This window comes from Papaver somniferum, chromosome 8 (genome assembly GCF_003573695.1).
Source record: "Papaver somniferum cultivar HN1 chromosome 8, ASM357369v1, whole genome shotgun sequence".
In the NCBI taxonomy this organism is placed as follows: domain Eukaryota; kingdom Viridiplantae; phylum Streptophyta; class Magnoliopsida; order Ranunculales; family Papaveraceae; genus Papaver; species Papaver somniferum.
This window is the reverse complement of record NC_039365.1, coordinates 97,932,277-97,941,801: the sequence shown is the minus strand read 5'-3', so window position 1 is coordinate 97,941,801 and position 9,525 is coordinate 97,932,277. Positions and strand designations below refer to the sequence as shown.

General features: G+C 35.3%; 2 long non-coding RNA genes across 6 annotated transcripts; one reads left to right on the top strand and one right to left on the bottom strand.

Moving 5' to 3' along the window:
- The first annotated feature begins 480 nt into the window (after window positions 1–480).
- Window positions 481–5,459, top strand: LOC113302223. The gene is made up of 4 exons (XR_003336709.1): window positions 481–724; window positions 1,516–1,794; window positions 4,760–4,892; window positions 5,323–5,459. It is a non-coding gene; the product is annotated as an uncharacterized LOC113302223 (long non-coding RNA).
- LOC113302221 lies at window positions 5,350–8,047 on the bottom strand. Of its 5 annotated transcripts, none has more exons than XR_003336705.1 (5): window positions 6,678–8,047; window positions 6,507–6,556; window positions 6,184–6,413; window positions 6,014–6,105; window positions 5,539–5,675 (listed from the first exon to the last, which is right to left on the bottom strand). It is a non-coding gene; the product is annotated as an uncharacterized LOC113302221 (long non-coding RNA). The 5 variants fall into 5 exon arrangements; XR_003336706.1 differs by having other exon boundaries at window positions 6,189–6,413; XR_003336708.1 differs by lacking the exon at window positions 6,014–6,105 and having other exon boundaries at window positions 5,350–5,675; window positions 6,189–6,413.
- Window positions 8,048–9,525: the final 1,478 nt, after the last annotated feature.

The following is a 9,525-nucleotide window of genomic DNA, read 5'->3' as shown; positions in this document are numbered from 1 at the left end:
CCCACCGGCTATAAAATCTTTGATAAGATACGCGTTGACATAAGTTTTCGCTTCAACATGCCATTATTAATCTTTGTGATGATCAATATTATTTGGATAGGTTTCAACTAGGGCGATGGATACGATGAGATTCTTTTTTCTTTTTCTTTTTTTTTGAAAAGTAGAACATATTGAAGACGAAAAAACTATCAGGACTGGATGAGGAGCTCTCCACCAACATATAGGAAGAGATTCTATGTTTTAGTTTTTGTATTTTAAACAATTATAGCAGAGGTTGACCGACTGCACCGTTTTTTATTTATCACAGACGGCAAATTAAACTCCAACACCTATTACTTACAAAAAGTCTACGATTGATTCTCTCAAATTTCATGCACTTATTTACATTTTGTTCAGCCTAAGTCGTGAACCATGCTCGTCGTTGTATCTTCGATCATTATTCTTCATTCTCGATCTCTATATATACTATGCTATAACTTGTTCATTTTGTTCACATCTTCTTTTTTTCGCTCGATTTTGTTCAGATATCATTTTCTTTCATAAAGTGTTTGCTCGTTCCGTCTTATTTAGTGATTTTCTTTTTTCAAAAGGAGCAAAAGCATAAACATACATATGTCGTCTAAAAGAGAAAATAGAAGATCCCAGAGGCCGGAAACTCTGGTGAACTCATCCTCAGTGCAAGATTCCTGTTATCGAACTATAACCGATTACGCTGAGCGTACTGGTAAGATACATCTATCTCATAAACATTCATCACATATTTATCTTGCAATATACAACCAACCATAAATCAGTTTAAACATCTTAAAACAGTAGAAAATGAAATTTTGTTCTGTCAGCTGTAACACTAGCTACGTACATTAAGCTACCCTACATTACTTTGTTTTGTCATCGAACTTTGAGCCTGATCTACTTTTTCAAATTTCCCGAGTGATACTGGTATCACTTGGTGACCATGGAGGAACCAAACTTCAGAGAGGAAAGGAAGAAAATGTTTCATGACCGTGATGAAACATTATGGCAATGCTTTAATTCAATGAAATTAAAAGAATACTTTTTCATGATAAAGTCCTTAATTAGCCGGTTACAGTCACCAGTTGACTCATGGAGTCAAATGTACATTTGGCATTTTGCTTGCAAACAACTAGAATGTTGCGAACTTAGATCATTCCTTTGGCATTTTGGACTTTCTATCCCCATGTCCGTTTAATTGAAAAAAAGAATGGAATAGTCTGAAAATTTCATTTCTCACTTTCTTGACTTCCATTGATAAATTTTAGAATATTTCTTAACATATCTAAAAGACATGAACCTAATTGAAACTGGGTCTCTTTATTTGTGATCAACGTTACTCAAAAGGTATCATTTGATTAAAGATCTCTATGTAACATGTTCAATTAGAAGTTAGAACCAAATATACTGGAGAGTCTCACAGCAAACTATTGATCATATTAAATATACTGATGCACTCTCTCGTTATTAGGAGTTTATATAACATTAACTGTCTTTATGCAGATAAGGATGTCAAGAGAAAGATGAATTCAATGAACCTGAAGTTGATGGACATAGAGAGACAAATGGAAGCAGAAATTAGGAAGGCCGCTTACACATGATAACTGCTTCTATCGACCTATTTTTGAAGAAAAGATACAGAAAATGTCACTCTCTTTTTGGCTTGTTAAACTTGTAGGCATCAGAATCAGGCACATATAGTCTCACAGCCACAAGGCTGACGCAGAACACCTAGTCAGACTAAATGGAGTAGCAAATACGACAAATTGACATCTATTATAGGTATTTTTTTTTATTTTCTTTTTGCCCTTTTTGTAATTTGATGAGCTTCCAATAAATTTAAGCTTTACTACTGGATACCGATTCTGTGCATGGTATCGTTAAACATAGGTATGGTTCAATGTAATGGAGTATGGTTGAAAACATAGGTTTTGGATCATCCAAATTGGGGCTAGCCCAGTTGATCAGGAGCCTGACTCTCAAGTAGGAGGTCGGCGGATCGAGTCTCCGCTCAAGAGTTTGGAGATCTCATGAAATCAAGGTTTGAAAAACGGGTCACATCTCAGGTCACGGCAACTGGGTGTGACTGTTATACCGCGGTTTGTCGGGTGTGAACACGTTTTGGAAAAAAAATGTTATTTAGGAAAAAACGCGTTTTTTTATAGAACGCGCGATTGGGGATACTAAAACTAATTGGGGATATAAATTACTTCCCCCAACCAATAGTGTTTGTGAAGGGGTGTCTTTTGGGGCGAAAATACGAAACTGCCCTTTAAAACAATAAAAGCTAAATCAAACATAAAAATACCCTACTCCCTTTTAAATTCGAAACATTTCTCACTCCCTTTCAAATTCCCTTTTCCCTCTCTGTCTGCTCCTCACTTTGTTTTTTTTTTTTTACATTCAGTAGGGATGAAGACCATGGCGATACTGAGTGCCCTCATGGTTATTTAGGATGAAGACCATGCCGGTCCTGAGTGCCGTCATGGTTATTTAGGATGAAGACCATGCCGGTACTGAGTTCCGGCATGGTTATTCAGGATGAATACTATGCCGATACTTGCTATTTCAGACAAATTTTTTCTGTATGTTTTTGTCCTCAAACCGGCATGGTTCATTTGGGAATCGACCATGTCGGCACCACTACCGGCATGCTCGATAAAACTTTTACCATGCCGGCACTGAGTTTTTCAGGCGTAACAATGGCGGATTCAATGAAAAAAAAAATCAAATTTCAATACATTAATACTTATACATGGGTAATTGGCGTACTTGTATTTTCAGCTTGTTTATTTTCTGGGTTGGTTCTTCACCTAAAGCTTCATGATCATAAATATCTTGATTTAATGTTGTTGCATCAACAAATTCAACGTTAATGATTTATACTAATCATCATCAAACGGACCTATTAACTTAACTAATTATAATTAATCATTAAACATGATTAGTGAGCGGCAGATTAGGAATTAGTTAAAATACATGGATAGGGGGTGACCTTGCTTTACTATTTAAATCTCGTTTTTGTCTTTTTTCTCTATCCCCCAATTAGTTTTAGTATCTCCCAATCGCGCGTTCTTTTTATATGTTATTTTAAAATAACGGGCGTTATAACAATTAAATAAAATAAAAAAGAATTATGATCTGAAATTCTTATCTAACGGTTATAACGTGCGTGAAAACAGTTATAACAGGTCTAATAACGTTGTTACGACATTTTTTATAAAAAAAAATATTGTTATTTTATTCTTTTATTTTCAAAAAATTTATTGTAATTTTTTAATTTTTAATTTGAAAAATAAAAATTGTAAAAAAATATTTTTAAATTCTTTTTCTATAGAAAACAGTTCTAACTGACGTGAAAACGGAAAAAATGGTCTAAAAAACTTGCTTTAAAATGTTATTTAGAAGCAAAAAACGTAAAATTCAATTTTAGAAAAACAGTTATAACTTGTGTGACAACGGAAAAACAGTCCTAAAAACCACCGTTATTTCCTATTTATCGGCTTTATATAGGCACGGGGTTCGGGGACCACGGCCACGGTATATGGATGTGACCGTTATAACGACCGTTTTTAAAAAAAGAACGGGTGATTTTCAAACCTTATATGAAATACTCCTCTTATTATGTAATTTAAAATTTAAGTTTTTAATGTATCTTTTCTAATATTAAAAAAAAAAATCACCCAAATCAGCTTCTCATCTGGCTGTTGTACAATTGTTTTGCCAGAATTAGGTAATTTCAAGTGATGATACTGGTAATTGCATAACCACATCATTCCCATTTCACGATATAGCAATTTAATAAACAAAAGTTACATTTTATTAGTTTCGCACCAAATACGTACCAACTATCCGGCTACTTTATTTCTACTGCGCCGCAAAGCACGACAAATACCAAACTCACACAGGAATGCTGATACCAAGTTCCAGCCTCTTAACATTTAAAGTCCAACAGTAAAATTACAAATTACACCGTATCATTGTGATTTTAGCCCAAAAATGTTAACACAAATTTGGTTGAAAAGATCAAAATCAATAATTCCTGGGTGAAAAAGACACTTAGATTTTGATACTGTTTAAATGGACAAAAATGTAAAAATAGCCCAGATGTAAACAGTTTCATCCTGCCAATTTTCAAATATTTTTTCTTATTTTTTAATTTACACAGGATCCAGTTTTATCCTCGCTATATTTTAAGTTTAAGCCAAGATGAATCCAGTTTCATCCTTGTTAAAAAAAATTTGTCCATTTCACCCATACTAATTTTTACTCCATTTGAACCATGTTTTAAAAATATTTGGACAAATCACCCATTTTCCGAAATGTTAACTTGCTGGTAATTTTCTTCCACTGCAACTGAGTAGAAACCAAAAAAAAAAATGCTTAAACTTGTCCGTAGACACGTATCTATATTTGGTAAAGATATTTTGGTGATACCCGTCTTCTTTAGTTTTGATTTTTTATTATTTTAAAGAAGATCTGAATGATGAGTAAAAAATTTCACCATATGTCATACTTATGTTGCCATATGTCATTCTTCACCATATTGATGAAAGTAATTTACAAAAGATGAATATGATCAGAGCTGAGAATTATAAAACCTTATCTTGGATCATTTTGACATTCTTCGTTCTCTATATATAAATGAATAATTTGTTCATTCTCTAGATATTTTGTTCAGGTATCTTATTATTGCTTTCCCAAGTACTTGCTACTTCTGTATTCACTTATTTATTAATATTTCCAGAAAGAGTGAAAATATAAACATATGTCGTCTAAAAGAGAAAATAGAAAATCGCAGAGGCCGGATACTTTCATGAACTCATCCTCAGAACAAGATTCCTGTTACCAAACCATAATCGATTATGCTGAGCGTACTGGTAAGATACATATCTCTCTCTACATGCATCACATATTATATATTTAACCAGTATAACTCAATTTAAACTTCTTAAAACAGTAAACAGTAAAATATGGATTAGTTTTTACTGCAACACTATATTAAGTAACACCATCTTGTTTTATCAATTTCTTGATTTCCACTTGCATTTCTCACTTTCTTGATATCCATTGATAAATTTCACAATAACTTTAGTTTTATTGCTCTTAGAATATCATTAGCATTTCTATAAGACTTGAATTTTATCAAACAGGGTCTCTTTCAAAAGGCATCATCTGAACAAGATTTGTTTTTAACATGTTCAATTAAAAACCAGATATACACGACATACTTCTCAGCTCTGATCATATCAAATGTAGTCATGCATTCTCTATCTAGGGATTTATCGAGCATTAACCGTCTTTATGCAGATAGGGATGCTAAGAGAAAGATGAATTCAATGAACCAGAAGTTGATGGGCATAGAGAGACAAATGGAAGCAGTTGAAGCAGAAATAAGCAAGGCCACTTACACATGATAAATACTTCTATCAACCTTTTTTTGTAGGAAAGATGCCAAAGATGAGGCAATTGAATTAAATTGAAATGTTACCAGAGATAAATTGTCACTGCTCACTCTACAATTCATAAGCAGAGAGCCTTAGTCTGGACCTACCCATGTGTGCACCGTGCAGAGTTTTCTGTACAGTTGATGCTGCAAAATCAACCACTGGTTGAATTCTTGCAAGTTCTTTCTGTAATGGTATCCTGACCTTGAGCTCCCACTGCAACACAATTTTAATAACAGTGAGAAACAACTAGCTCTGACACAAGGTAACAAAAAACTTATGCAAAAGGACCATAATAACCTAACCCGTAGTTTCTAAGACACATTTTTTTTCTCTACTATCCCGCCTTTCATAGAGCATCTACCATATTGGTGCACTATGCACATTTTGGTGTGCATACCAAAACCCCACGCCAAAATGTGCATCCTGATATTCATTGGGTGGTCTTTTTTACTAAAAAGAAAACATGTGAATCCTAAAAACAACATATGCCATCAGATTTTGTCCTTGAGCCTAAGTAAGCCAATCTTCAACAGACCCAGAAAAATTCTGACCTTTCCGATGAACCATACAACATCTAAAATGTGGCAGAAATATGTGAGCTACAGAAATCTGTGAGCTGCATGTACAGATCCGCTTTGGCATACTGCAATTACAGTGATTCGACAAGATATCACAAGGAAAAGAACAACATGGAGAAATGAAGAGGTTGGGTGAGGAGGACCTTACTCAGAGGTGTCCATTACACTGAGCGTAGTTTGTATAAATTGTTCGTTTGGTAGAGTCGCCAATTACGTGCAGATTAAGACCGAGTAGTATATGAGTCGCCAATTACGTGCAGAATAAGACCGAGTGGTATATTGCGTGTCAAAGATAGACCTTAAACGGGTAAGTTATCTTAAGAAGATAACGCTCCCCCATAAGAATGTCTGACCGCTCAAACGCATAGCTTCTCTGCAATTTGTATAATAAATGACTCGGTAAATCATCAATTGAAGCAATTCGACATTACAAACCTTAACTGGAGTCATGGTAAAAAGCCAATACCCCCTGCTCAAACAACTTCTCTCTTACTTCTTTCATACTGATGCCATTGCCTGATGAAAGTAATACATGCATGAAAACAGAAAAGTACTAGGTACCATATTCAATATTTTTCAAAAAAAGTACATATTTTGAGACATAGAATATTAAGACTTTAAAAGGAAAAAATTTTACTTGCAGTGTTGAGCGGAACTCTGCGCATGAAATCTGATTTTCTTTTTCATCCTCCTCAAGCTTTGAGATTGCATCATTTTGTACTACAGAACCATTTGGATAACATAAACACATCTCTGCATGTTGTTGACAACCGCACAACAGTTCTGAAATGTACCTCCTGCTTCTTTTACGATACACGTTCACAAAACCCAGCTCGTTACAATGTATTTTCATCCAAATTTTATCACGAGTTCGTCAAACAAAATGAAGGATAGAAAGCGTGTTAAGTTTTATCTCAGGCGACTATACTACTAAGTGACATAGGTAGTCTTAAACCAGACTAAGAATTCCGATAACTGAAGAATAAAATTGGCATTCAAGTTCATATTCTGGTAATTTTGGTTATATGTATGTATGACTAGGTGAGTTCACAAATATTTTTCATTTGTCATGTAAATTACCTTTCCACAGAGACAAATAACACCAGAACTGGGACCATATAGCTCCTCATGAGCATCATCAGTAAACTAAAAAGGCAAAGATCCATATCATCACTTATTAGGTTTTCACTTCTACTAACATTAATGGACTTGGGAACTAACAACAGAATCAAACCCTAACAAATCCCTCTTCATCGTTTATATGATCCTGGTACCAGTTAGTACCTACACTAAATTTGATCAAGGAGATTAGCACTAACTATAAACCCTAATACAACAATTTATAAAAATGTAAGAAACCAAACAAAATTGCTTACCAAGATAATGCGCATCTGACGAAAAGTCCTTGAACCAGATACAAACCCAGTTGTCCCCTCCGCCGTTATTCCCTATCGCCTTCTTCAGGGCACATTCAGGAATAACATAGAAATAGAATAGAAAGTAAGGTTTGCTTACCCGTCGCAGCAGCAGCAGCTAACAAAGGATTAGGTGTTTCAACTGCTACATTGATCTATTTTCTCTTTATTTTTCTTTTTGAAATTTTCATTTTCGCCTTCAGATTTTTCTTGATGAAAAAGGAAAACCTAGATTGAGTCTATTTTTCTTCTTGAGCTGCAACACCATACCCAAGACCATCATCATCAGCTACAAATCCTCCAACTTCTTCGTCCCGTTTCCAAACAAAAGACCGTCAACGTCTTCCGCTAGATAGTACATTAGATTAGACCCTGAAATTCATTTTCCAGACCAAAATCCACATAGACGAACAGATTTCAGATGTTCAATCGCTCCCGCACGACGAGGCTTACGGATTTTTAAAGAAATTCTTAAGTTGGGAACAAAAAGTAATTAAGATTCACAAAGTCTACAGTGTAGTTTGAGCAGAAGGAAACCAATGGACTATCAGTGTAAATGCAAACGGTGTTGATTCCATTGAAATGTGTTATGTCCCCGAAAGAACAGTCTTTAATTATTCAGCCAGGTGCAAAACGATTTGGTGGTTTTTACGGAATTGAGGAGATGACTGTGCGGAGGAAACTTCTTGAACCGAGCAAACTGCTCAACCTCATACAGATACACTGTAAAAGGGGAGTGTTTTAGGTTCGAGAGATCAATCTGTAGGACTCCGGCTTAAACCAAGACAATGGTCGTTCCAAAGTCAATTCGGTCACAAGAGAGGATGAGTCGGTCTGTAGGAGGGAAGCTGAGAAATGTGTGAGATCAATGGTGATCAAAGATTGTAGGTGTGTTGTATATTCTGCGTGAAGAAATAAGATAAATTCTGATTGATTGAATTTTGCTCTGTTGAGAGTAATTGCTTAGATGTTGAGTTCTTAATCTCTTGTTGCCTATTCGCCAGAGATTGTCTGTCTTTCAATCATGATTCAGAGACTTATTTATATTGCTAGAATTGTAAACACCTTGATCACATGAAGTGTGACAGTTGCTGGAGTCAAAGAGTGGGGAAGTGGAAATCATGTTAAAACCAGATGCTCATCATGCGGAGACTTGGTTGATTTTCCATCCACTACTTTGCTAACACCTCCAACCGATTGCACGACTTGCTCACATTCTCATCGTGTGTATGAACACACGTGTCGTAGACCGCCATACCAAAACCCCAGTTAATATCCCCCCATGTAACACGATTGATATCTCGTGATTGTGAATCTGCAAGGCAGACGTGTATTTAGTTAGTCAGTTACTGACTTCATGGGACGATGAGTCCTTGTATTGCTGAGTCGAAAGTGATTTGTGAATGCTCTAAGACTCATGAATTGAACGTGTATGTTGAGACAAAGGTATAATTCTCGAGTAAATAAATGTTGATAGTTAAGGTGAGCAAATATTGCTCATTCGATGAATTGTTAAATATTGATAGTTGAATCAATATTCCTTAGTCTGAGCAAATATTGCTCATCTGAGCGAGTGTTGCTTGTTTGATGAATTATGGGTAACAGAACCAAAATAAAATATTAATTTAAAATACTGGCAATTGAACCGAGTATAATTAATTAAAATGTTGATCATGGGATCAACGTAAAATTATTAGAGTTTGAATCTGGTATTATGAACCTTGGATTCGAAAATCCTAATTTTGATCAATTCCTGATCAATTGATGATTTATTGAAAATCAACCACAAAGTGAAGGAGTGACCGGCTACATAGGATGATGGATCGACCATGTAGCGCCCAGATACTCAGTGACCAAATACCAAAGTCTCTTGAAGACCAGTTGGTGAAAAGATGATTAAATGCTGGTTCAATCATTTATTAAAATAATGCTCGTCTATGCGTTAGGCAATAAAACCTAATTATGAAGAGATGAGGGACCGACCAAGGGGTCATGAAACCGCCGCTGGTTGGTTACGGGATCGACTGACGATCATTTAATCAAAAATCCAAGACGTTTGGAAGAGTTTGA